The sequence below is a fragment of the Herpailurus yagouaroundi genome, unplaced genomic scaffold, assembly GCF_014898765.1.
Source record: "Herpailurus yagouaroundi ecotype Mexico unplaced genomic scaffold, PumYag 184, whole genome shotgun sequence".
Classification (NCBI taxonomy): domain Eukaryota; kingdom Metazoa; phylum Chordata; class Mammalia; order Carnivora; family Felidae; genus Herpailurus; species Herpailurus yagouaroundi.
Window position 1 is genome coordinate 10,971,236 of NW_024412415.1, and position 27,249 is coordinate 10,998,484.

General features: G+C 38.1%; 1 protein-coding gene and 1 pseudogene across 4 annotated transcripts in view; both read left to right on the forward strand.

Moving 5' to 3' along the window:
• Window positions 1-1,321: 1,321 nt before the first annotated feature.
• CTDSPL2 (CTD small phosphatase like 2) overlaps window positions 1,322-27,249 on the forward strand; it is an 83,950-nt gene continuing 58,022 nt past the window's right edge. The window contains exon 1 of one of the 4 annotated variants that reach the window (XM_040492549.1): window positions 1,322-1,515. The gene's annotated coding sequence lies outside the window, so the exon portion shown is untranslated. The other 3 variants (XM_040492547.1, XM_040492546.1, XM_040492548.1) reach the window with 3 other exon arrangements.
• LOC121041621 (UPF0184 protein C9orf16-like) lies at window positions 13,605-15,907 on the forward strand (annotated as a pseudogene).

The following is a 27,249-nucleotide window of genomic DNA, read 5'->3' on the forward strand; positions in this document are numbered from 1 at the left end:
ATAAGGCATTCAGGAGACAACTCACCTGCTCCACACTTTGAAACAACCAGATTCACAAAGGTTCTCTGCTTACCTCGCAGCCTCATCTCTCTCCACTTTCTTCCCCTCAACTCCTCTATCCCCAGCGCACAGAACTACTACCCTAACTACTCAACACAATCTCATTTTTGGATTTTTTCCATCTGTTTACCTAGGCACTCTTTTGTAACATCAACTCTTCAGGTCATCATGAAAGCCTTCCCACACCCCGTTTGTACGCCTGTCAAGAACTCCTTGTGGTCATTTTAGCACATTGTATTTAAATTGTTTACTTGTCTGTCTTCTTCAGACCGTGAACTCTGAGAAGGCAGGGTTCACGTCTACCTTGTATCCCTCGCATTCTAGTATGGTCTTCACACATTGTGTTTTTTCAATAAATATTTCTTGCTTGAATAATGTGAGTGGCCCAGAGCTTTAGTAAACAGATAATGCTCTTCCAACCATTAGTCTTGGTTTTTTGATAGTTCACTAGGGCTAGATGCTCGAATTGATACATTTTCACTCCATTAGGCTGACAGTCCTTAGACCCAGGCAAGCAGGTAGGAACTCATTTGTCTGAATGATCTGACTTCTCGGCAAAACCACAGCCGAGTTCGCGTGGAGTCGAATGGCGTGGGCTTGTGTGACAGAATCACAAGCAACTGTTATGCTCTCTAGGCAGAGAGCTGAAAAGAGGACCTTCAAGGGCCACCGGAATCCCTGGAAAGATGAAGGATTCGTCTCAACATGGCCTGGGGCAGCGCTCTACACACACTACCACCTCCAGCGCGCCAAGGCGTTAGTCCCACCCCATCCCATTTGGCTCCACCCACAAGGCGCGCCCGGGTTACTAACCCTAGCCGCCAGGGTGAGCGACGCGTTCCTAAGCCCCGCCTCCACGGTGAGGGCGCGCTCCCCCTCCCAGCTCTGCCTAAGCAGTTCCGTTAGCAGCGGGAGGAAAAACCGTCCTTCGGGTCCCCGCCTCTTCACTCCCAACGCTTTACTCCCTACTCCCCCTGCAATCACTACACTGCCAGCTACGGAGGCCCTTAAAGTACAAATATCCCCCAGGTCCTGGCGTATCCTGATAGGTTTTGTCCTTGTTCCTCCATTCGGTCCTAAGGGCCTGCGTTCATTTTGTGTCAGGAATCAGGCTTGTGAGTTTCTTCCGGCGGCAGGAACTCCAACGCTCTTTACGGAAGTAAAAGCTGGATTTTTTTTTTTTTTTTTTGACTCTGAGGCCGCCCGCATTCCTTCCCTCCCACCTCGCGGAATTGTGGCGGGAGGGGGAGGAGAAAGTCAAGGCGCCTGCGCGGAGAGGCCGCTTTCCATCCGGGTCTCTGTCCGTGCGGTGCAGCAGGTCGGTAGGCGGGAAATGGCGACTGGCTGAAGGAGCTGGTTCTGTTGCTGCTGCGGGCTAAGCGGGAAAGACACCACACATTGCGCAGTCGGGACCATCGCCGGAGCCTGAGGACACTTTCCTGTCGTCACAGTTAGGTAATCCCCCTCGTCCAGACACTGCCGCTGCTTCCAACCTTAGTCCTCCTCCTCTTCCAGGGCCGTCTGCCGAGGTCTCCTCCCCTTCTCAACCGGGTTCTCCAGCGGCTCCGGCGCCTTGGTAGGCATGCACTATTGGCGCCTTATGAGTGCGCGGTGTGGAGCCGCTCTTCTCTGGACTTTCCCCTGGGAACAGAAAGGGAGCTCACTTCCCGCCAGCTTCAGCTTCTAGGCTGCGGCCTGTGTTGTGATTTCTGGGGTTAGATTTCACTTTGCTACCCACCCCCACCCCGATCTCACGTTCCTAGTCCCAAACCTTGTGGTCCCTCCGGGTAATTGGGTTAGATCAGCTTTTCTAACCTTGGCCCACCTCATGTTTTCGGTATTTCGTTCTTTGTAGTAGGGTGCTTTTAGGGGGGCGTTGCTCTATCTCAGTTTTTATAAACATTTTTTGAGGATCTGGAATTAGAGATTTCACTGAGTTCTGTTTATCTTCTGTACTGTTAAAATGTTGAGTTGACATTGTTACTTTTTCGAATCAAGAGTGATAGTAAAGGACAGCCCATGTGGAAGGCCTGTGGTTTCTGTAGTGGTCAATTAAGGGTGAATCTTATCGCCCGTCGTATTCTACGCTTTCTTTGGGGATTAAATAACTATATGAATGTTTACTTTTGCATTCTTGACTAGAATTCTGTGGTAAATAATTGCATAAGTAAATCGTGTTTATTTACTTCTCACCCTAGTGGTGGCTGGATGTGTGAATGATGTTAAGCACTTTAGAGTACCTTAGGGAAGCCTAAAGAGATACTGCTCGTAAACTGCCCTAAGATCTTGAAATGAAATGTACTTACTAAATGTTCCTCCAAGGCAAGGATTTATCTTTCTAGTGCTAATAAAATGGTACCATGATTACTGCCCAAGATGGGTATACAAATTAGTAACTTGAGTGATAGGTTTATCTTAGTAATTGTCAGATTGTAGATTTTTTTACATAGTCACCCCATTCTTTGCCAAGTTTTAAATTTTCCTTTGTTGTCCAGCTGTTATCTTTGTAAAAGCAAGGAAACGTTTAGTTGAAGCTAATTTTATCTCCCCCCCCCCCCCCCCCCCCGGTTTTTTTTTTTTTTTTTTTGCGTTGCAGACCAGTTTTCCATAAAGAGAAGTAATAATGACACTGTTGGTGTTTTTCAGAATTTATTTTTCAGTTTTGTTGAATTTGCGGCCTTGGTACTTTTTTCCCCCTTACTAGTCAGATTAAGGTTTTAAAACGTGGTTCATAATGCATATCAGTCGATATTTTGATTCACAGGTTTTCAGTTCTCTAGGTTCAGTTTAGAAGACTTCATTAATGTTAGCATATTAGGGTTAAATTTCAGTGATAAACAAGAATACACCAACATCATTATAGTTGTCATTTGGTAGATTCCCTCCAAGGTCATAAAGAAAGTCAAGGCAAAAGTAGCTCTTATGTGAAGCAGTCTTTTAGGATTGAATTGAACCTCATACTTGTCTTCTAGGACCAAAAGGGAATGGGAAGTGGAGGTGAGGGCATAGTGGATGCTTGCTGAACCTATTTGTTTCAAAAAATAGGGCCATTATGTGTTTAAAAGAATGTAAAATAATTGGACTCGTGTAGGCTTCATCTCTGTTTTAATGACCTTTTTGGATAGTTTATAAAGCATTAATGTTTTTAATAAAATTTGGCTTTCAGATGGCTGGGTGAGCATTGTATGTAGATTTTGTCTTCAAGAAATCTCTCAAATTGTTTAAATTCTACATTCATTCAGTATTTGTGCTCTTTTCATACTCTTCTCAGTACGGCTTGAAAGGATGTAAAAGCTATAAGGATGTAAAAGCTATAAGTGTAAAAATCTCTGTATTCTTGTAGCTATATAGAAATTCCAAATAGGATTGTATAGAAAAACTGAATAGGATTGGTGTGTCTTATAATATTCCATTCTACATAGTGTCTCTTGGGAATTTCATTTGAGCTAGTAATTTATTCTTTTCCACTGTTAAGAAATTAAGAAGTGGGGGTGTTTTCTCTCTCCCAAATTTATCTATTCTATGTTTGAGATTTCTGGTCAAGAGGTTTCTTCACAAGATTATTATAGAAGAAAATCCATACAATTCTGGTTTCTAAATTGTTGTTTAGAAAGATGTACTAGGCTCTAGACTTGTAACTGTAAAATTAATTGCAGATTGAATGAAATGGTATTAAATTATTTCAGTCATAGGAGAATGTACTTTGGGTTAAAGCAATAAAGAACAAAGTGATTTGTCAGAATTTGAAGTAGACAGTCTGCAATTTTATTTGTAATTTACCAGGTTGTTGTGAAAAGCATAAAGTAGAAAAGACACTTTAAGTCAGAAGTGTCAAATGTTCTGAGAGACCTCATGTATGGTGTACTAAGATAATTATTCTGGGTAGGTTAAAAAGTTACCTAACCATTTTAGAGGTGCCTTTCTGACTCATTTAGTAAAACATGTGACTTGATCTTGGGATCCTGAGTTCTAGCCTCATGTTGGGGGTAGATAGAGATTACTTAAAAAAAAAAAGTTACCTGACCATTTTTAACTGGATTAGCTATGGGGGGTCATTTGCTATACTTTGAAGATGAGAAGATTTGGGGCCCCTGGGTGGCTCAGTCAGTTGAGCATCTGACTTTGCCTCGCTGTCCATGGGTTCAAGTCCTGTGTTGGGCTCTGTGCTGACAGCTCAGAGCCTGGAGCCTTCTTGGGATTCTGTATCTCCTTCTCTCTCTGCCCCTCCCCTGCTCATGCTCTCTCTCTCTCTCTCTCTCTTTCTCTTTCTCTCAAAAAAATAAGTAAACATTAAAAAAAAGAGAGAAACACTTAGATACATGAAAAGAAGATGAGAAGATTTAACAGATATGGAGCTTATGATAAAACCATACAATTAACAGTTTTAGTTTTTACTTACTTGACATTTGTGAGGCACCTATCTAAGCCAGATCTATATTCACTACTGGTTGTATGACTACATTAAACTTCGGGTCATCTTTTTTTTTTTTTTTTTTTCTTTTAATGTTTGTTTATTTTTGAGAGAGAGAAAGCATGCGAGCTGGAATGGGTAAAGAGAGGGAAACAGAGAATCCCAAATAGGCTCCAGGCTGTCAACACACAGCCGATGTGGGACTTGAACTCACAAACTGTGAGATCATGACCTGAGCTGAAATCAAGAGTTAGCTGCTTAACTGAGTGAACCACCCGGGGGCCCCTAATTTTCAGTTTAAACTGTATTAAATTGTAATTGGTTCTACATTACAAATAGGTAGACTAGATGGTTTACTGTGTAGTATAATTTGAGAATTGTTAGTGCCTAATTTTGTGTCTCTCGTGTATTATGAAATTCTTTTTAAATGTTTATTTATTTATTTTGAGAGAGAGAGCCTGTGGGAATGCATGTGGGAGCAGGGAAGGGGCAGAGAGAGAGGGTGAGAGAGAATCCCAGGCAAGCTCTGCACAGTCAGAGCAGAGCCCAAAGCAGGGCTCAATCTCACAAACTGTGAAATCATGACCTGAGCCAAAACCAAGAGTCAGACACTTAACCAATTGAGCCATCCAGGTGCCCCTCTGAAATTCTTTTTAAAATGATGTTTAAAATCACAAATTCTTTGGAAGATAAACTTTAAACTATTGTCTTTTATTGGCAATATTATCTCGTATTAGTTTATCAGATAAACTTGCTGATACCACAAACAGGTGAGGGTTCAGAGGCAGTGCTAAAATGTAGAAGTAAGCTTTTATGTGCTGATTGATCAGGAGAGGTGTGACATAGGAGCACTGACTGTCTAGCAGAGAAAGATATGGTGGGGGTCGAGTCACAATGAGAAACTTGGGTTTCTTGGGGTCCTTAAGGAATCTTGTGAATCTGACAGTAATGAGGGGTGAGACTAAGGGTGGTCCAAAGAATGGTAGAACTGTGAGACTAAGTGTGGTCCAAAGAATGGGAGAACTGTAAGGACAAATATGACTTAAAGGTTTGGCCAGTTTCCCTCAGTTAGTATGGTATTTTTAGAAGAGTAAAGGGAAACACTAATATGCCATTGAAAAAAAAAATAGTATAAAATTTTTACATAATAAGTCTTTTAATTTTATTATAAGGTCACAATAGGCCAGTTGAGTATATTTTGGATCCCATATTTTATGGTATTCATAAAGTCTCCTGTATTAATTTAAAGAGACTGTAGGAAAGGAAGTATGTCTAGATTAAACATAAATCATCAGCTGTACTTTGACTTGAGGTTCTAGCAATCAGGTTTTCATAATAGCTATAATAATTTTAGAACAGGAAAATGTGTTTACTACCTTGATTAAAGAAACATAAAACTGTACTATTAGAAGACACCTGAATACTTCAGGAATAATTGAGATTAATATTTAGTAGTAGTTGCATATATAGTTTAGGAAGAATATTTTTCTGTGGACTGAATACTTATATATTAAGAAATTGTTTGAGGGGCGCCTGGGTGGCTCAGTCAGTTGAGTGTCTGACTTTGGCTTGGGTCATGATCTCACAGTTCCTGAGTTCGAGCCCCGTGTCGGGCTCTGTGCTGACAGCTTAGATCCTGGAGCCTGCTTTGAATTCTGTGTCTCCCTCTCTCTCTGCTCCTCCCCCGCTCATGCTCTCTCTCCTTCAAAAATAAATAAAAACATTTTTTAAAAAATTTAAAAAAAAAAGAAAATAAATTGTTTGGGAAGTTAAAAAGCAGACATGTTGTTAAAAGTAGGTAAGGGGAAGATTTTAAGTTTTTATTTATTTATTTTGAGAGAGAGAGATGTGAGGGGGCAGAGAGAAAGGGAGAGAGAGAATCCCAAGCAGGCTCTGCAGTGATAGCGCAGAGCCTGATGTGGCGCCAGAACTGACAAACTTTGAGATCATGACCTCAGCTGAAACCAAGAGTTGGTCACTTAATGGATTGACCCAGGCTTCCCAAGAAAGGGAAAGATTAACACTCCATTAGCAGCATAACTTGGTATTTTAAATTCCTTATGTTGACCAGTTAAAGTAATTTTTAAGTAGGAATTTAAAAGTACACTTTATTAAAAGTGGAGTATATTTGTTAAAGAAAAATATCCAGAACACATAAGTATCTTTTTAGTTGAGAAAAACTATGATTATTTGTTTTAGGAATAATTACTTTCTTCCTGGTAGTCCCCAAATATGTATGATTATCCTGTTGAGTTGAAAGTGATTAACCTCTCACTGATCTTAAAAGTACCTGCTTTAGTATTTTTTGTTAAATAAGATAATTAATTATACAGTCCTTTAATTTTCTGAGGTACTGATAAAAATTATTTGAAAAATATTCACAATCACATTTCAAAACTAATGCACTTTTTCCTTATTGGGAGTATGCCATTTTAGTTTTTTAGTCATAGCAAACAAGAGTGTACTTCTGTAAGAGAATTATGACTATACCTAGTCTTTGACTATTTATTTATTTATTTATTTATTTATTTATTTATTTATTTATTTAAAGGATTTTATTTTAAATTAATCTCTGTACCCACTGTGGGGCTTGAGCTCAAAACTCCAAGATCAAGAGTTGCATGTTCTACGCACTGAGTCAGCCAGGTGCCCCGACTAGTAATTTAAATAGAAATTCACTTGGGGCTCCTGGCTGCCTCGGTCCATACAGCATGTGACTCTTGATCTTGGGGTTGTGAGTTCAAGCCCCATGTTGGAGGTAGAGTTTACTTAAAAAAAAAAAAAAAAAATTTCACACTTCGTAAATTCTGTCTTTAGTTTATCTCAATCAAAATGACTAATTTTTTCTTGGTAGGTAGTGTAAGAATAGTAGGGATTATTTCAGATACTGTAAATTTATTTTGGGCAAAGACCTTGGTGTTTACTACATAATTTTAAAGATTTTTAGTTAATAACTATTTTTCCTTCTTGTCAATCTCATTAGCTTTTTATTCCTATAAGTTAATGTTTTCTACAGGTTTCAGATTTCTACTGGCCTGAGTAGGTTAATGTAAAATTAATTTTCTTTTTTTTAAATGTTTGTTTATTTTTGAGAGAGTGCAAGTAGGGGAGGGGCAGAGAGAGAAAGGGAGACAGAGGATCCAAAACAGGCTTTGCGCTGACAGCACAGAGCCCAGAGCCCATTGCGAGGCTTGAACTCAGAAACCATGAGATCATGACCTGAGCTTAAGTCAAACGCTTAGCTGACTGAGCCACCCAGGTGCCCATAAAATTAATTTTCTTTAAATAAATAGAAGTTTAATCAAAGAGTATAAATAAGTAGTTGTATCTATCCTCTTGCCCAGTTTCAGTGACAACTAAAATAAAAGCACTTTTAGGAAAATTCTGCTAAGTGTAAGTTCACTTCTTTTATCGTCAAGTTTCTTTGTTAATGTGTTTAAAAAGTACATTGTAACTTGTATGTATACAGGTGACCCAGCAAATTAAAAAACAAAAATGCTGGAATACACACACACACACACACACACACACAGACCCACACACATATTTTAGAAAGGATAGTAATATGATGAAAAATAATAGACTGGAGTGACAAGTATCGTATGTGCTTTTTGAGGAAAAAGAAAAGTTTCTCATGAGTATTATGGTACTCAGTTCTTATGAATTCATAAATTATATGTTTGCTAACACCTTGTGTTATAAAGTGTTATTGATAAGAATTTCTTTCATACCATGTAGTAAAATGCTCTTTTTACAAGATGTTTAAATTATATTTATTGAAGGTAGTTAAAATTAAAAGTCTTCAAATTATTGTTCTATTAAAGCTTAGGTTAAAGAAATACAAAAATGCCCTCAGCAGGACATACTACCTCATTCTGTCCATAACAAATACTGATTTTGTCCTAATGTTATTTCTACTGAAGACATAAAAAGGTTTTAAGTTGGGGTACTGCTAGTAGTATTTTAAAACTTTATATCTGAATGGTTGTGCCTTAATAAGTATTTTCAGTGATTAACAAACTGAATAATGCACTCTTTAAAAAATCAGAGTTCATATTTTCATAGTGTTATAGTCATCAATTTAACAATCCACATATTTTGTTTCTCTAGAGAAAAATAATTGATCATAGATTTAGAAAAAGCATTCTTCATTGTTGTTCATCGAAGAAAATTTTGCAAGGAAAGAACCTCATCTGCTGGGGTTTTTTGGTATATTCCCTATATTTTGACAAATGCTTTTGATTATAAGTTTATTATGTTTAGTAGCTTCTGAAGAATCTTATAATGTTAGCTAGTAAAAAAAGACAAAGTCATATATCAAAAATAGTAATAACCCCAAAATGACCACACTTTTTGGAGAAGGATTTGATGAAAACTCTTCTTGTATTGGAATTGATGCTTATGTAATACTCCTCTACTAAGTTCTTCTGCCCTAGTTGACTTTTAACTTTTATTAGATGGTAAGTGGGAGGGACAGAGAAATCTCTTCCTTCTCTGAAGTCATTTAATGAAGGCTTAGGGAAGTCGTGGAGATTAAAGTGGACAGTTGCAGTACCTGAAGTTGTTGATTTCAGATTAGTCAGGCTAGAAATATAGATAGGAAAAACAGATGCTGACACTTTTGGGAATGTCATTTGGTATTAATGAAGGCAGTGATTTTTAGCTTTTTTTCTCATTAATACAAATTTTAATATAAATCCAGTAGTGATACTATTTGTAATAGTATAAATTAACAAACTCATAGAAATCTAGAGCTAGAGGAGACCAAAGGGCCATCTAGTCCAGTAAAGTCTTTGTTTTATTAATGATGAGCCATTCTGAAGACTTTTTAACATGTAGTAAGTGTTTGTCTTAAATTCTTAATTAGGGTGCTGTGGGATGAGTTGTATGTGATAGGATGAAAACAGCTCAGCTTAATTAATGACTCATTTCCCATTTTGGCACTTTTTTTTTTTAAGGTAAAATTTACATGTAGTGAAATGCACAGATCTAATGTCCAGTAATTTCTGCTGTTGAGGAAATGAAATGCTAGAATGCTTGCATGACTTAATCAGTGTCTGATCAGTGTCTCCGCTAACTAATGATAGATTCAGGACTGGTACCTCCCTGTTATTTCTTAAATAACTCCCTCAGGAGGCTACTCTGGAACCTTGTATGCGTATATTCTTTATATAGCCAACTTACAATTTATATGTATCTAAATTTTAATGTGAAAACCCAGACTTTGTTTCCTTTAAAGTTTGATTTGTAATCTTTTTACAGTTGTCTTTACTTATTACTCACTTTTGTTTCCCTCTTCTCTGCTTCATTCAGCAAATACTTGTTTAAAGGATGTACATCAGGGTGGTCCTAGAAAATTCGTTAAGAATCCTTTATATGCAGTGTGCTATTTTGTTGTTTTGATAGAAATTTGTGCACTCAAGACCTCATTAGCAAATTATTAACTGAGTTTATGCTTGTAGCATTATTATAATCTTGTTAGCACAAGATAATCTGTAACCATAATTGTTTGCTTCAGATATTGCTTGGAATCAGGGATTTTGTGAAGAGGAAGGAAATCTCATGAGGAAGGAACATTTTTAGTTTTATTTATAGGCCCCTTTTTGTGAGCAAGAATTGATTGCTGCAGTGAGGGTTGTTTGTGTTTCAGTGACATAGTTTTTTCCCATTTTCTAATCTCTGGTCTCTGAGGAAAATGAGAAAAATTTATGGTTCAGTTCAACATAGATTGAGTTATCTTATGTGTCAGGTTATTGTTACAGATTAGATTTCTGCCTTCAAGACTCTTACAGTCTAGTGCAGTTAAAGATATAAATTATTTCAGTAGGATTTGTTAAGAGCTTAGATACAGATAATATAGGTTTACATCAACTTGGGGATGTGGAGGCGGTTATTTAACTTACTGGGGTGCAAGATACTTGGGCTGAGCTTTCAGTGATGAAGATAAGAATTAGTTGAAAGAAAAGAATGTTTGAGGTAAAGAGAAAAGCAGAAGTAGATACAGCATAGTGTGGGCAGGAAACTATTATTATTGGAGTGCAAAGAGAGAGGCAGCAAATAGCAATGAAAAAAGACTTAGATCATGTAGGGTTTTATACATGACTAGTAGAGTCTAGTCTTTATTTTGAAGGCAGTTAATGAGAAGGAACAGGCAGATTTGTGGAGTGGGGAGGATGGATTTAAAGGGGACAAGACTAAGAACTGTTTTAGAGGTGAAGTCATCAGGGTGTGTTGATTGTAGGGAACAAGGAGGAATGACTAGGATATGTAGGGTGGTTTCTGGTTTGGTTGATGGGGTAGACGGTGGGAACATGATCAAGAAGATAATAAGAGGAGCGGCTGGCAGGGTCACTCGGTAGAGTGTGTGGTTCTTGATCTTGGGGTTGTGAGTTTGAGCCCCATATTGGGTAAAGAAATTGCTTAAATTAATAAACTTAAAAAAAAAAGAATATAGTAGGAAATAATACAGTAGGAAGAGTAGGTTTGGGTGTGACGGTGGGATGGGAATGTGGGTGAGAAAGAGTTCATTTTGGGGTAAGTTGAATTTGAGGTGCCAAGTGAAAGTGATGAGAAGGCTGTTAGATGTGAGTCTGAAATTTAGAGGTGGTAGAGAAACTAGCAGAATTAATTTCGCAGTTGATAATGAGCATTTGAAAGAGATTTTCTCCCCACCCTCCACTACTTTCCCAATCCTTTTAGTTGGCCTGCAGGTAAATAGAAAGCAAACTTCATTGCCCAGTTTTAGATTGCTGAGCAGTCAGCTCTTTCTATTCCTGAAATGAGGTCTGGTTTAAATGTTGAAAAAAGTTGAAATGTTTTACAGTATATACTTCCCCCCTTGTAATGTCATGAGTTCGTAGGCTTAAAAATGTCATTGCCCCCATTGTTAGGTTTGTTTTATGATGTAATCTAACTAAATTGTATCATTTTCATTCATTAGATCCATTTCCCTAGTGTACTCATTTCCCAGTCTTTACTTGTTTTATTCTGTTCTATTGATAACAGAAAAGGGCTTATCTAGTAATGGAGCTCCTAGAGAACCTAGAGGATATGTTAAATTCTAACATAAGTAGAATTACCAAGAAGAGGAAGTATATGCATGTTTAAAATTTTTCCTTTATATTTTAAGTGATAGTATTAGATTATTGCAGATGTTGTATAGGCAATTTCTGACCTGTACTTGGCCCAGTTGTTATTAGGGTAGTGCTGACCTCATAAAATGAGTTGGGAAGTGTGTTCCCTTCTATTTTCTAAAAGTTTGTGTGGATTTGGTGTTTTGTTTTTGTTTTAAATGATTTCTTTTTTTTTCAAGTTTATATATTTTGAGAGAGAGCGTGCATGTGCATGCACGAGAGGGAGAGAGGCAGAGAGAGAGGGAGAGAGGCAGAGAGAGAGGGAGAGAGAGGATCATGAACTGTGAGATCATGACCTGAGCGGAAATCAGGAGTTGGACACTTAAGTGACTGAGCCACCCCGGCGCTTCTGTTTTAATGTTTTGTTTTAAATGTTTGCTACGATTTTCCAGTGAAGTCATCTGGACCCCTGTGTTGGAGGCTTTTCCTACAATTTCAATTTTTAAAAATAGATGTAGGACTGATCAGGTTACCTATTCTTGTGTGAGCTTTGGTGGCTCAGTTTTTGAGGAGTTTGACCATTTCATGTAAATTGTTGAATATATGGGCATAAAGTTGTTATATTCCATTATTGTTCATATAATGTCTGTGGGATGTGTAGGGATTTCACTTTTCATTCCAGATGTTTGTAATTTGTGTCTTCCTTTTTTCCCCTCAGTCTTACTAGAGGCTTATCAATTTACTGATCTTTTCTAAATCAACTTTTGGTTTCATTGAGTTTTCTGTTTTTGACTTCATTGATTTTTGTTTCTGTTGAATGCTTTGTCTTGACAGTGGGTTGAATTTTCTTCTTTTTTGTGTGTCTTTCAATATTTTATCAAATGCTAGATATCATGAACACAACAGTTAAAGACTGAGTAGATAGTATATATACCTGGAAAATTGTGTACCTGGATTTTTAGTGTAGGGAGTCCAGTTGATCTAAGTTTCAGTTTTGTTGTAACAAAAGAATTTTTTTTTCTTTGTGAAGAATATTTTAAGTGCACCATTAATTGCAAACTTCTCTAGTGTTATTTGTGCTTAAGCTAGAAATTGAGGCATGAGAAAGTATTTCTCAGTTTTCCTGATGACTTGCAGTTTTTGGCTTTCCTTGTGCACCTGTTTGTGTTCCTTTGTAGATTCTCCTCTCTTCCAGTGGTAGATTACAGTTGTGTTAATCTGTGCTTGTTAGGTGTGCTCTTTCGAAGGGACACATGTACGCCAATGTTTATAGCAGCACTATCAACAATAGCCAAATTATGGAAAGACCCCACATGTCCACTGATGGATGAATGGATCAAGATATGTGTGTATATGTGTGTGTATATATGCATATGTATATATATGTGTGTGTGTGTGTGTGTGTGTGTGTGTGTAATGGAGTATTACTTGGCAATCAAAAAGAATGAAATCTTGGGTCACCTGGGAGGCTCGGTTAAGCATCCGACTTCAGTTCAGGTCATGATCTTACGGTCAGTGGGCTCAAGCCCCGCATCAGGCTCTGTGCTGACAGCTCAGAGCCTGGGACCTGCTTCAGATTCTGTGTCTCCCTTCTCTCTTTGCCCCTCCCCCTGCACCTTCTCTTTCTCAAAACTAAGCATTAAAAATTTTTTTTAATAAAAAATAAATTAAAAAAAGGATACTATCAACAGTGAAAAGGCGACCTGTGGAATGAGAGAAAATATGTGCAAGTCATATATCTCATATGGGTTTAATATTCAAAATATATTTTAAAATTCCTGCAACAACAAAAAAAATCGAACAACCCAGTTCAAAAACAGGTAAAAGACATTTCTCCAAAGAAGATATACAAAAAATCACATCAAATAATGCTCAACATCACTAATCGTTAGTAAAATGCAGACCAAAACCACAGTGAGGTACCTCTTCACACCACTATGATAGCCATTATCAAAAAACAGAAAATAAGACTTGTCATCAGGGATATGAAGAAACTGGAACCCTTGGTGCACTGCCGATAAGAATGCAAAATGGTGCAGCCACTGTGGAAAATACTGTTGACAGTTCCTTAAAAATTTAAACATAGAATTACCATATGATCTAGCAATTCTTCTAGGTAGTTCTAAAGAACTGAAAGCAGGAACACAAACAGATATTTACATAGCCATATTCACAGCACCATTATCCACAACAGCCAAAAGGTGGAAGCATAAGTGTCTATTGACAGAAGAGTGTATAAACAAAATGTGGTAGAAATATACAATGAAATGTCATTCAGCCCTAAAGAAGAAGGAAGTTCTATAATATGCTACAACATGGATGAAACTTGACATTACACTAAGGAAAATAAATCAGTCATGAAGGGACAAATATTATATGATTTCACTTATACCTACTCAAATTAAGTACCTTATGTACCTATGTACTTGTGTACTTTGTGTAAATCTGGTTTTTCCAGACCTTTCATAACAGGAATTGGGATGGAACGATAAGTAGGATTGAGATAAAGAGAGGTTTGGGGAAAAGATAACAAAAACCATAGAGGAAGGCCTAACCATAAGATAGTTTTGGGAGAACCACAATGTTTAGGAAAGAGGAAAAAAATCTGCTCTTCTGGTCCTGCATTTCATCCGGTGCCTCCACCTTCCACCCTGTGCTGGCTGTGGGTGCATGATCGCTGCATTCCAGCATCTTCCATCATCGCACAGCCCTTGGGGCACCCAGGCCCACAATGTTGGGCCCCAACAGGGACCTGGGCATGCCAGTGGAGGCAAGGGTGGAAGGTGAAGATGATGACTTCAGGGAGGCAGAATATGCTACCATCGACTCCATGTTGGACCAGATCAACTCCTGTCTTGACCACCTGGTGAAGAACAACCACCTCCACACCCACTTCCAGGAGACTCCAACCAGCAGACACACTGTGAGTTCCAGCAGCAGCTCAGAGAGGCCCCTAGCAATGCCAGTCTGTAGACTCTAGAAAACCCTAACCAGCCCTAACCCTGCCTCCCTGGGTGAGGCTCTGACCTAGGCATTCACCACCTGGCTTAGATACCTTTTCAAGGGCTGGCCTACAGGTCCCCTGATAGACCTGCCTGCCTGGACCACCTTTCTGGTACTCCCCTCGGCATGCAGGGGCCAGCCCTTACCCACCTTGTCTGCCTGCCCAATTTTAGGGCACTTTCCACTCTGCCCAGGCCTTGAATGTCCACCCTAATTGGGTCTCCAACAATAACAAAACAAAAACCAAAAAGGAGAAAATCTAGGACCCATTGGGGAATTATTCTCTTTACTATCAGCCTGGCCAATTTGAACCCTTTCCTTTGGTCTAAACCAAGGAAAAGGCAAGGGAGTTTTTCCCAAGCAACCTGAGCACAAACAAGTCATGGAATTACAAATTGCAGCTCTAGATCAGAAAGGAAAGCTCCTCTAATTGTAGAGTTTTACCTAAAGATCCACTTTTATACATTAATTGGGTTCTGCCTACACAACAGAAAGCTGGAAAAAAAATGCTTCTACAAGCCTAACAACAATTAAAAAAATGGGATAAACTACAAATTTGAACTTCTCTTGAACCTATCAGAGAGCTGAGGACTTAGGGCAACCAAACAAATATCCAAGAAAAGGAAAGCCTTTCCTAAGAGAGACAGGATATAAGCACTGGCTCACCTATGGCAGAGCAAGGGAAGAGCCATAAAAACATAAAAAAAAATCATGTAAAATTGTTAATAAACTCCTTAAAATTAAGGCAAAGTAGGCTAGCACAGCATGTAGTATTCCTGGAAGCTATAGACACAATGGAAGTGTATCTTTGCCACAGACTTCCACCGGGTGCTCACAGTATGGGAACACATGAGTAGAAAGAACCTTCCTCTGCGGTGCAGAGCTAAAGAGGGGAGCAGCTTGTACCTGGGAAAAAAATACCAAAGCCTCAACCAGATCTTTTTCCCCCAAGGAAAGAAAATTTTAAAGCCAGGGGAAGGGCAGGTCCAGTAACCTTCAGGGCATAAGTGAAGACATGATTAAGGAGGAGGGTAAAGTCTAAGAAAAACCCGTCTACCACTAATGGGTGGGGCAGGAAACAGTTTGGGGCAGAGAGATCTTAATACTACTGTCTTCAGAGATCTCCTACCCTTAAGGCAAGGCTCAGGGAACTCTCCAAACAAGACCTGAAAAGCTGCAAGCCTAATTTGGCACTGAGAGGCAATCACTGACAGAGCCCCACTCCTGATGCCCAGATACACAGGGCCTATCCTACATTGTGACTACACCAGAACAACACCAGGCTAACAAGCACAGATTTTTTTTTTCCTTTCTCTTTATTGATTTTTTTTTAAAAATTTACATCCAAGTTAGTTAGCATACAGTGCCACAATGATTTCAGGAATAGATTCCTTAATGTCTCTTACCCATTTAGCCCATTCCCCCCTCCCACAACCCCTCCAGTAACCGTCTATTTGTTCTCCATATTTAAGAGTCTCATATGTTTTGTCCCCCTCCCTGTTTTTATATTATTTTTGCTTCCCTTCCCCTATGTTCATCTGTTTTGTATCTTAAAGTCCTCATACGAGTGAAGTCATATGATATTTCTCTAATTTCGCTTAGCATAATACCCTCTAGTTTCATCCATGTAGTTGCAAATGGCAAAATTTCATTCTTTTTTTAAAATTTTTTTAACGTTTATTCCTTTTTGAGAGACAGAGATAGAGCACGAGTGGGGGAGGAGCAGAGAGAGAGGGAGACACAGAATCTGAAGCAGGCTGCAGGCTCCAGACTATCAGTACAGAGCCTGGACAGGGCTCGAACTCAAGAAACATGAAGTCATGATCTGAGCCGAAGTCGGACACTTAACCAACTGAGCCACCCAGGTGCCCTGATAGTGTCCTTTATTGCAGAAAAGTTTTTAACTTAAGTGTAGTCCGGTTTATCTTTTCTTTTTCCTTTTGTGGCCTGTCCTTTTGTGTCATATCCAAGAAATTATTGTCAAACCCAATGTCATGAGCTTTCTCCCTATGTTTTCTTCTAAGAGTTGTATAGTTTTAGCTCTTAAGGTCTTTGATCCGTTTTGGGTTTGTTTTTATATATGGTGTAAGGTAAGGGTCCAACTTCATTTTTTGCTTTTGGATATCCAGTTTTCCCAGCACTAGAGACATGGTTTTAATATGAGTACAGATAGGCTTGGTGTAGAAATAGGGAATATAGTTTTCCACACGGTTGATATAATGGTTTAGAGTCTAGATTTTTTCTATCCAATTATATTATGGGTAAAAGTATGCCATAGGAGCTGCCCTGGAACTGTAACCCGCATTTGTAACACTATTTCTATGAGAAGTTGTATTTTGAGCTCCCAACTGCCAGTTTGTAAACACAGCTGTTTGTAAGTTAACCCTATTTTAAGGCTTTGTATAGACAGGGGTTCATTCAGCGGGAAAATCACTTGTGAATGACTATGTATTTAGAAAAGAGCAGAAGTAAAAACAAACTTTAGAGGGTAATGGGAAATTAGAATTTTTAGTAGCTTTTTAATTAGTTTTTTGTTGGCGATAAATATACCATTTTTACATTGCCAGTTATTTTTATTGAAATTACCTGGAAATTGTTCCTTAAAACACTTCTGCTGTGTTTTCCACCTCATTTTCTTCCATCATAAGATGGAAGTAATGGATACTACTTTATGATGTTGAAAGATTAAGTGAAACAATGTATTAAAAACCACTTAGGACAGTGCCTTGGACGGAGCAGTTAATAAAGGAAAGCTATTGGTTAATATATCACTTTAACCTTTTCCATGTTCAGATACATGTAGTTAGATAGGAACTTTATTTTTGAAAAGGATAGGTTAAGGATTGGTTTTCTGGAGCACACAGGAAACTTACTAGAAAACCAACACAGTACTTTTTTAGGCAGTGTTTTGGTAGTGTGCTTGTTTGAATTATGTTTCAATATTCAGGTAAGCATAGACATTTGAGCCTTTATTTTAGGATTTTAGTAATCTGCAAGAAATGCGAAGAGATTAAATTAGCAAATATTTATTGAGATCCTTGGAAATACAAATTGTTTTTGAAGTAAATATAGTTCCATTATATTGGAGTTGGAACAAATCATGTAAATACCTAACTTTTCTAAATTAAGCCATAATTGGCAAACTAAAAAAGTTATATAATATTTGTTTTTAAGTATTAAAATGAAAAAAATATTCAAGCTTTGGGTTTAAAACAAGGAAAATTAATGCTTAACCAAATTGCAAGAGTTAAATTCTTTTTAGAAATTCTGCATATTGGGGCGCCTGGGTGGCTCAGTTGGTTAAGTGTCTCACTCTTGATTTTGGCTCAGGTCGTGATCTCATGGGTTGTGGGTTTGAGCCCTGCATCAGGCTCTGTGCTGACAACATTTAGCCTGCTTGGGATTCTTTCTCCCTTCTCTGCCCCTCCCCTGCTTGTGTGCACTAGCGCATGTGCTCTCTTTCTTAAAATAAACTTAAAAAAGAAAAGAACTTTTTTATTAAATAAGGGAATTGATGTTATATATTTGCAGGTTTTATTCGGCTCACTTTAAAAGGTCTTTTTGTTTAGAACTCATTTAACATTTTGAAATACTTGCATTAGGAAGTATTGAGCTTCATGTCTCCTTAAGTTATTTGAGCACAATATAGGTTACCTTTAAACAGAAAAACTATCTGAAAGATTTCTGCTTTGGTTGGGGAGGTTGAACTAGAGTTCTTTTCAACTTCAGTACTTTGATTCTTTATGATTATTATTATTATTATTATTTATTTGAGAGAGAGAGAGAGCATACATGCTCGTGCACAAGTGGGGGAAGGGCAGAGAGCAAGAGGAGAGAGAATCCAAAGCAGTTTCTGTGCCATCAGTGCAGAGCCTGTTGTGGGTGGGGCTCGAACTCACAAACTATGAGATCATCTGAGCCGAGAGTCGACACTTAACCAGTTGTGCCACCCAGGTGCCCCAGTATTTTAATTCTTAAAAACAAAGACAAAAAAACAAGGAAGGGGCGCCTGGGTGGCTCAGTTGGTTAGGCATCTGACTTCGGCTAAGGTCATGATCTCACAGTTCATGGTTTTGAGCCCTGTGTTGGGCTCTGTGCGGCCAGCCCAGGGCCTGGAGCCTGCTTTGGATATTGTGTTTCCCTCTCTCTCTGCCCCTCCCCTGCTCTTGCTCTGTCTCTCAAAAATAAATAAATGTCAAGAAGGAAAATTAAAAAAAAAATTTTTTTTTAAATGAGGAAAGGGCATGCATAGGCATTTAACCAAATGGGAACTAGAGGTAGCCTATAAATATAATTAAAACATTTGATTTTACCTGTCATGACTACAGTTTAAAGTCATTTTTACTTTTGGGGCACCTGGGTAGCTCGGTCAGTTGAGTGTCCAACTCTTGATTTTGACTGAGGTCCTGCATCCCAGGGTTATGGGATTGAGCCCCACATTGGGCTCCACACTGAGCATGGAGTCTGCTTAAGATTCTCTCTCCCTCTCTCCCGCTGCCCCTCTCCCCCCTTAAATTAAAAAAAAAAATCATTTTTTTCAATTATCAAACATTTTAAAAATTAAAAAGAAATTCTGATGTGCAGGATTCAGTATGTGGATAGCTTGCTTGGCCCTCTTTAGTCCCTGTTGTGCATGTGTGCTGCCTCAGCCAGGAATGTGGTTGGCGCAACAACCCCTGCATCTGCAGGCTATTAGAGCTGTTGGCCTCCTAGTTCACCTGCTACAGAAATTATTACTTATACCAGAAATGTCACTTATACTGATGATACCATTGAGTGTGGTCATTGTCCGACTGCTATAAACCATCAGTCTCTTTTTATGGTGACCTCAAAGTTGACATTCCTCTCAGCCTGACAAACCATCTGAGCTTGCAGGTGGAGTAGGGAGTAGGGGAGTAGAGCAGTCCCAGACAAGAATGACACGGACTCCTAACGTTCTTACCCAAAGTTGAGCAGTTTTATAAGGATTCTTAGATTGTTATATGCCTTTGGTTTATTTCTAGAGTACTGAAGTGGTGGTTTTTGTTATTTTGTCTAACTGAATGGTTGCTTTTTGTGGAGATTTATTCACCTCTTAAGCTGGACATAGTCAGAATTCCGGGGATTTAACTTCCTCTATATCTGTCTTCTTGTTCTATACTGTTCTAGGTTTCTGAGGACCCAGTAGATGATAGACCTGGAATTAGAAATCTAAATAATTTTATCTCATGACAGACTCACAATAGCCATGCCAGTGCTATTACCGTATGCATGATTTTTGAAGCCGTATATGCACTTTTTGCTCTGTTCTTCACATTCATCCCTTACTTAAAATTTTTTTTTCTTTGATGTTTATTTATTTTTGAGAAAGAGACAGAATGTGAGTGGGAGAGGGGCAGAGGGAGAGGGACACACAGAATCCGAAGCAGGCTCCAGCACAGAGCCTGATGCAGGGCTTGAACTGAGGAACTGTGAGATCATGACCTGAGCCGAAGGTGGTCGCTTAACTGACTGAGACAGCTGCCCTCATCCCTCACTTTTAAATTTTAAATAGTTAAGTATGTTTACATTGTCAGAGAATATACACACTCTACTGTCTTCCTTTTAACCTTCATTTTGGTTTTTGCTGTATGAGTAACTAACTCCATGTTGTATGTTTGATATTCACCATCAGTTCTAATGCAATATCTGTACTCAGTTTGGTTTTCTCAAATGCTCTGTTAGATTTTTTTAGGAAGGCCACAGTATTCCCAGAGTTTTTGCTCATTGACAATAGTTGGTGGCCATTATTCTTGTTATTTTTGTTGGATATAAAATCCTTGGTTTACTTACATGGTCTTTTCTTGATTATTTTATTTTAAATATGTAACTCCATTTTTTGTCTGGCATGAAGTGTTGCTGTTGAAAAATTGAGAGTAGTTTAATTTTTTTTTTTCCATTATAAAGTCACTTAGTACATGTCTAGATCGGGGATATGCAAACTGTTGCCCGTGGGCTGACTGCCTGTGTAAACACAGTTTTATTGTACACAGCCATGCTCATTTACTTACATATTGTCTTTGGATGCTTTTGCTAAACACTGCCATAGACAATATTGAAACCAATGAGCATGGTTCCAGACACTGATATTTGAGTTTCATTTAACTTATACCCTGTGATCTGCAAGCCTAAAACATTTACTGCATGGTTCTATAAGAAAAAGTTGGCCTGTATCTGGCTTAGATGCCCAAAGGAGGATTTTTTTTTCCGCATTTAAAATTAAAGTTCAGTAAAGTTCTAGTAATTCATACCAGGCTGTGTTTTCATATTTGCTTTTCTCAGGCCTGTTTCTTTCAATACAGAGTTTCAAACTTTTCCTATTTCTGGAAATTTCTCTTGTTTTTGAGTATCTGATCTATTTTCAGTATTTATCAGTTTCTCTTGAATCTTCATTTGTTTTTTAAGACTTTTATTTTTTTTTTCATTTTTTTCAAAAATTTTTTTAACATTTATTTATTTTTGAGACAGAGACAGAGCATTAACAGGGGAGGGTCAGAGAGAGGGAGACACAGAATCTGAAACAGGCTCCAGGCTCTGAGCGGTCAGCACAGAGCCCGATGCGGGGCTTGAACTCACTGACCAAGAGATCATGACCTGAGCCGAAGTCGGCCGCTTAACGGACTGAGCCACCCAGGCGCCCCTAAGACTTTTATTTATTTATTTATTTATTTATTTATTTATTTATTTATTTATTTATTTTTTCAGCGTTTATTTATTTTTGGAACAGAGAGAGACAGAGCATGAACGGGGGAGGGGCAGAGAGAGGGAGACACAGAATCGGAAACAGGCTCCAAGGCTCTGAGCCATCAGCCCAGAGCCTGACGCGGGGCTCGAACTCACGGACCGCGAGATCGTGACCTGGCTGAAGTCGGACACTCAACCGACTGCGCCACCCAGGCGCCCCAAGACTTTTATTTTTAAGTAATCTTTACTCCTAATGTGGGGCTTGAACTCACAACTCTCAAGATCAAGAGCTGTATTGCTCCACAAGTAAGCCAGCCAGGCACCCTTGAATCTTTGAATCTTTTTTTTTTTTTTAAAGTAGGCTCCAAGTGCACTTGTGGGAGCCCAGTGTGGGACTTCAACTCAACAACCCTGAGCTGAGATCAAGAGTTGGATGCTTAAGCCACCCAGGCGCCCTGTGTTGAATCTTTTTTAATGTGTGAAAATATTCCGTCTTTGTTCTATCTGTTCATTTAATTTTTTGTTCCTTCTTTTTTAGTCTAGTTTAGAAATGATTTTTTGTTCTTAAATTTTTACAAGTTCTTTTGCTTCTTTTCCCTTTCCTTAAATCCTGGTTAAAATTGTTCCTTAGTATTAATGTCTTTAAGCATACTTGGAAATAGTGTGTAGATGTGATATGCTTTTGTGGATTTATCTTTTGCAATCTTTCTGTAGAAAGTTAGAGATTTTATTTTGCTTCTCAATTTTTTTTTCCTTATGATGACTGTATGGGCTCCGATCTAATTTCTGTTACTTTTTAATGTGAAATTCGTTTCCTTGAACTTTTGGAAAAAGGTTTGGTTCAGGACAGTTGCTGACTTAAACGGAGCTTTCTGTTATTTTCTTACCATGTTAAAAAGTATGGAAGATTGCTTAGTTTATGTTCCTCCACCCCTCTTTTTGTAGATGTTCTCTTTGCTTTTCTCATTTGATACTGCCCTACTCTATTTTGACTTAATTCAGTTTTGTTTCACTGCTGAACCTTGTCTGTAGCTCTGATAATAAGGTGTTTTTGTTTTTTTTTTAATGTTTATTTTTCAGCAAGAGAGATAGAGCGTGAGCAGTGGAGGGGCAGAGAGAAAGAGAGGGAGACACAGAATCTGAAGCAGGCTCCAGGCTCTGAGCTGTCCGCACAGAGCCTGATGCGGGGCTCAAACCCATGGACCGTGAGATCATGACCTGAGCCAAAGCCTGATACTTAACTGACTGAGCCACTTAAGTGCCCCTTTTGTTGCTAATTTTTAATGGAAAATATCAAACATGCACAATGTAGACAGAATGGCATTATGAAGTCCTATAAAACTATCATTCTTTTTAAGTAGTTACTAATATTTTGTATGTTTTTTAGATTTGTATCCCCACCCACTCCCAACTTCTTGCTAGCTGGTTAGTATTGTTTATAGGAACTTTTTACAGATATACATTTTTGTAAAATTTACATACTTTGAAATACATAGGTTTTAGCTATAAGTTTTGACAAATAGATCCATACTCTGTTGCATACAGGTCATTTCTTTTCCCCAAGGCAACTTCTATTTTGATTTTTCTCCTCAGATTATTTTTGCCTCTAATAGAATTTCTTTTTAATGGTGTCATCAAATATGTACTCTTTTGTGGCTGCCACTGCTCAGCATAATGTCTGAGATTCTTTCATGTTGTTGATGATAATGATGATCATTGCGGTTTTCTTTTTTTTTTTTTAATTTTTTTTTTCAACGTTTATTTATTTTTGGGACAGAGAGAGACAGAGCATGAACGGGGGAGGGGCAGAGAGAGAGGGAGACACAGAATCGGAAACAGGCTCCAGGCTCTGAGCCATCAGCCCAGAGCCCGACGCGGGGCTCGAACTCACAGACCACGAGATCGTGACCTGGCTGAAGTCGGATGCTTAACCGACTGCGCCACCCAGGCGCCCCTGATCATTGCTGTTTTCTAATTATTCACTGTGTGAAGACACCACAGTATTCATTTTTCTGTCCTTGAGCATTTTTGTTGTTTCCAGTTTGGGGGGCTATTGTAAATAAAGCCTGCCAGGAACAGTTTTGTAAAAGTATCCTGTGGGCATGTTTACATTTTTTCTTGGATAAAAACTTGGATCAAGGGGTGAGGCGTTGTTTGAAAGAAATTGCTCAACTTCTACCAAAAACCTTATGTTCCCACCAGCAGAGTATGAGAGTGCTCATTGTTCCACATCCTTGCTATCGTTTGTTGTCAGTCTTTTTAATTTTTGCCTTTCAAGTAAGTGTAGATTAGTATTCTGTTTTGATTTTAACTTGCATTTCTGATGGTGAATTGTATTGAGTATTATCATTTCATATGTTTGTGGCCAATCATCTAGCTTTTATGAAGTCTCAGGTCTTTTTAATTTTTATGAAGTCCAGTTAGTAGTTTTTGCTTTTATGGTTTCTGCTTTTGTGGTTATTTTTCATGCAATGTCATGTTCTTTGCAAAGAGATAGTTTTACTTTTTCTTTTCTAATGTGAATTTTAAAATTTTCTTGTTCTTGCCTGATTCCATGGCATGAACCTCCAGTGAAATGTCAATAGAAGTGGTGAGAGTGGACATCCTTGTCTTAGTTTTTACCTAAGAGGAAAGCATTTAGGTTTTCACTATGCAGTATGATAGCTGTGGATTTTTCGTTGCTGCCTTTTCTCAGGTTTAAGATGTTCCCTTCTATTTCTGGTTTGTTGAGTATTTTTATTGTGAAAAGGGTGTTGGGTGTGGTCAATTGTGCTTTTTTTTTCTGCATCAGTTGAGATGATCATACGGAATTTTTCCTTTATTCTTTTAACATGGTGTATTATATTGGTTGAGTTTCATATGTTAAACCAGAATTGCATCCCTGGAATAAATTCCACTTTGGTCATGGTGTGTAATCCCTTTATTAAGCCGCTGGATTTGGTTTGCTAGTATTTTATTGAGGATATTTGCATCTATGTTCCTAAAGGATTTGGTTTGCTAGTATTTTATTGAGGATATTTGCATCTATTTTCGTAAAGGATATTGAGTAGTAGTTTAATTTTTCTTGTAGTGTCTTTGTTTGATTGTGGTATCGGAGCAATGCCGACCTCATAGATTGAGTTGGAAGGTATTCCTCAATTTTTTGGAAGAGTTTGAGAAGGATTGGTGTTAATTCTTCAGACATTTGGTAAAATTCGCCAGTGAAGCCATTAAAATTGGACTTTTCTTTGTGGGAGGTTTTTAAAGAAATTATCACTAATGCAATCTCTTAGATTTTTTTTTTTTTTTTTGGATTTTAAAGAAATTATCACTAATGCAATCTTTTGGATTTTGTTTTCTCGAGCCCATTTTACTTGTGTCTCTATAGAAATTAATCCATTTCTTCTAGGTTGTCTAATTTGTTGGTGTACGATTGTTCATAGTATTCCCTTAAAATTGTTTTTATTTCTGTAGGGTTGGTATTAATGAGCCATCTTTCATTCCTGACGTTATTAGGTTGAGTCTTCTCTCTTTTTTTTCTTCGCTAGTCTATTTAAGGTGTGTCCGTTTTGTTGATCTTTTCAAAGAACAAATTTTTGGCTTCACTATTTTCTTGTTTATTTGTAAATCATCTACTTGAGTTCTTTCTGCTTTATTCTTTATTTCCTTCTTTTTGCTTGCTTTAGATTTAGTTTGTTTTTCTCTCTATAGTTTCTTATGGTGAAAAGTTTTGTTACTGACTTGAGATTTTTGTTTTGTTTTGTTTTGTTTTTGTTTTTTACTTTTTAAAAATTATTTTTGAGAGAGAGAGAAGGGGAGGGGCAGAGCGAGAGAGGGAGACACAGAATCTGAAGCAGGTTGCAGGCTCTGAGCTGTCAGCACAGAGCTTGACACAGGGCTCGCACCCACAGACTGTGAGATCATGACCTGAGCCAAAGTCAGAGATTCACCCAACTGAGCCACCGAGGTGCCCTGAGGTTTTTTTTCTATTATAAGCATTTACATAAATTTCCCTCTGAGCACTGTTTTTGGGGCATCTCATAAGTTTTGGTATTTGTGGTTTTGTTTCATCCTGAAGTATTTTCTAATTCACCTTGTGATTTCTTCTTTGACACAATGCTTACATGTTTAGGAGTTTGTTTAATTTCTGCATATTTGTTAATTTCTCGTTTCTTTCCTTGTGATTTCTAATTTCATTCCAGTGTAGTTGGAGACCGTATACTTGTATGATTTCGATTCTTCTAAGTTTATTGTGACTTGTTTTGCGTCCTGACATGTAGTCTGTCCTAGAGAATATTATGTATTGTGCTGTTGTTGGGTAGAATGTTCCATATGTATCTCTTAAGTCTAGAGAATTGTTCATGTCTTCTATTTCCTTATTGGCTTTTTGTCTAGTTCTGTCCATTATTGAAAGTAGGTATTGAAATACCCAACTATTGTTGAATTGTCTATTTTTCACTTTTGACAGTTTTTACTTAATATATTTTGAGACTTTGGTGTTAGGTGCATATATGTTTATAATTTCCCTCTAAATGCTGCTTATTATATCCCAGACATTTTGATGTGCTCTTTGGTTTTTTTAGTCCAAAATTTATTTCCCTTGTGCTTTTATTTCCTTTTCTCCCCACCCCTCTCCTCCTCCTCCCGGCTCATGATTTATTTATAAATATATTTTTAAATTTTCAAGTATTTGGTACTTTTAAGATTTTTGTTTTTGATTTGTAATTGTGGTCAGAGAACATACTTTGTAAGATTTTTCTTTAAATTTATTTAGCTTTTTTTTATGTCTCAGCATATTGCCTATTGGTAAGTATTTCATGAGAAATTGAAAAGTATATGTTTTCTTTATCTGTTGCCTGAGTAGTCAGTTTTGAAAGTTCATGAGAGCTTGACTGCCCCAGCCCTTTTAGACCTATTAAGTACATCTTTTACAGTTCACTATTGGAATGGACAAAAATCTTCTACATTTCAACTCTTTCTTTAAATGCTCATGTCTTTCTTTCTAGTAAATGCTCACTGGTTATTTTTGAGTTCAAAGAACCTTTCTCCTAAGCTTTCCCAGAAATGTCTTCACTCTTCTTCATGTGGAGTGATGTAGAATTTTATATATACACTATGATACATATATTTATTTGCCAGACTTATGATTCTCATGGGCAGAGATAGTTTTCATCCTTAACATTTTAGTAGCAGATGACCAATAAGTATTGGAATTTTAATGAGCCAAACTCTGTAAGACGACTTAACCTATATGCTTTTAGTCTTTTAAGACCTACTTTACCTTAGTGCATTATTTCATAAGGTATTATAATTACTATTTGATGATTCTGGGTTTAAGATAGATTCATTCCTAGGTGTTTTGTTTGTTTGTTTGAGAGAGAGAATTTTAACCAGGCCCCACTCCCAGTGAGGAGCCCTGTTGGGGGGCCAGGGAGGGAAGGCTCGAGATCATGACCCATTGAGTCACCCAGGTGCCCCTCTGTAATTTAAAAAAACAAATTTTTTCCCCCAAAATACCCAAGAATAGGGGCGTCTGGGTGGCTCTGTTGAGCCGCCGACTTCAGCTCAGGTCATGATCTCACAGTTCGTGTGTGAGTTCGAGCACTTTGTCAGGCTCTGTGCTAACAGCTCAGAGCCTGGAACCTGCTTTGGATTCTGTGTCCCCCATTCATGCGCGCGCTCTCTCTCTCTCTCTCTCTCTCTCTCTCTCTCAAATAAACAAACATTAAAAAAAAAAACAAACCCAAAACAAAAAAGACCTCAGAATAGAACCTGGGTGGCTCAGTTGGTTAAGCATCCAACTCTTGATTTTCACTTGGATCATGGTCCCAGGGTCGTGGGATTGATCCCTGCATGGGGTTTTGTGCTGGGCGTGGAGCCTGCTTAAAATGATCTCTCTGCTTCTGTCTCTGCCCCTTCCCCACTTGCTCTCTAATTTAAAAAAATTACAGAAATTGATTAAAAATAGTTTTGAGAATTCCCCCTTGCATTTGCTATATGCGAATTTTCCTTTTCTGAGGA